This window comes from Etheostoma spectabile, chromosome 8 (assembly GCF_008692095.1).
Source record: "Etheostoma spectabile isolate EspeVRDwgs_2016 chromosome 8, UIUC_Espe_1.0, whole genome shotgun sequence".
NCBI lineage: Eukaryota > Metazoa > Chordata > Actinopteri > Perciformes > Percidae > Etheostoma > Etheostoma spectabile.
Genome location: NC_045740.1, coordinates 17,821,379 through 17,822,636, shown reverse-complemented (window position 1 = coordinate 17,822,636; position 1,258 = coordinate 17,821,379). Strand labels below are relative to the sequence as shown.

The 1,258-nt window shown below is 41.3% G+C and overlaps 1 protein-coding gene across 1 annotated transcript in view; it reads left to right on the top strand.

Moving 5' to 3' along the window:
- Positions 1–1,157, top strand: part of LOC116693791 (E3 ubiquitin-protein ligase TRIM21) — a gene marked incomplete at its 5' end in the record, with an annotated part of 3,480 nt that extends 2,323 nt beyond the window's left edge. The window contains 1 exon segment of the mRNA XM_032523026.1: positions 1–1,157. This exon segment is cut by the window's left edge and continues 1,693 nt beyond it.
- Between the last annotated feature and the right edge of the window lie 101 nt (positions 1,158–1,258).

Below are 1,258 nucleotides of genomic sequence, written 5' to 3'. Positions count from 1 at the left end.
GTCAAGATTAAAAATGTCAAAAAACTTTGGAAAAAAACCACCAAAAACATAAAGAAAGCCCCCACAACATTGAAAAAGTGACAAAAATGTTGGAAAAAGCAATAATAATGTTGAGTGTTTTTTTTCATGGTTGACGGGAAGAAAACACAAAAATATCTCGGTTTTGTCTCAATGTTGCCAGAACTTTTAGGATAGGATCTGAACACGCCAACGTGTGGAATCATGGAGGCAGCATGTCTCAAGGAGACAAATACGGATATGGGATACGGGAGTATTAAGACAAATACGGAAGCCTGCTTGTGCCAAACCATGGCGAGAGTTTGGCAACAGACGTGTTTTAGGTGCACAGGTGGTGGGCGGGTTTAAAGACCTGTCAATTGTTGAGTTATAAAAAGTTAAAAACAGTGTATTTCTGTTTATGTACTGTATGATGCAGCCAGGTTAGGATAATATGCATTTTGTCCACACTTGACTGAGAACAAAGGAAATGCATATCCCAGCGAACTTGAATAGAAAATGCACTATCATGATAGAAGACCTTCACCTGTGACCTGGACTAAACCTGACAATTCAGAGGTGGGACTTGACCTTGAGAAAACATCTGACCAATAGGGAAAGCTTTAAGTTTTAGGAACTACCCTCAACTTCTTTGGGATAAAATTGGGACGTGGTGATGATTTTGGGACGGGTCTCATGCGACTCCATCAGGGAGAAGTAATGGATCCAGTCAGCTGCAGTGTTATTACGTTGTGTGTCGTATTGTCTTTGTCTTATCATCTTCAACATGCCATTTCATTAAACCTTTTTATTCTCACTTGGACCCTCGGCCTCTCTTCGTCCTCATCAAATCAAAGAACACGTGATAGATTTTTTAACACAATCAATCTATCAAAACAACAGGATCCATTCCTGATTCAGTCCCTCTTTACCTGTACTGCAGGTAGGTCCAGTTTGTGTTCCAGCCAAAGCCATCCGTTTACAGAGCTGTCAATCGCCCACGCAGCGTGGAGTCCAATGACTCAATGATCGGCTGATTCATAAACACAGCGGGAAAATATTCAGCCGTTCCACATTTGCATGATGAAATGAACATTGAATATCTGTCAGCCTCCACACAGACTCATTAGCATATTTCACACCTTCAATTAGCTCTGACACAATTGGCTCCTGAGCTTGCAAAAAAGAAAATCTTTGTACAAGGTTACTGGCTGTGTGTGTGTGTGTGTGTGTGTGTGTGTGTGTGTGTGTGTGTGTGTGT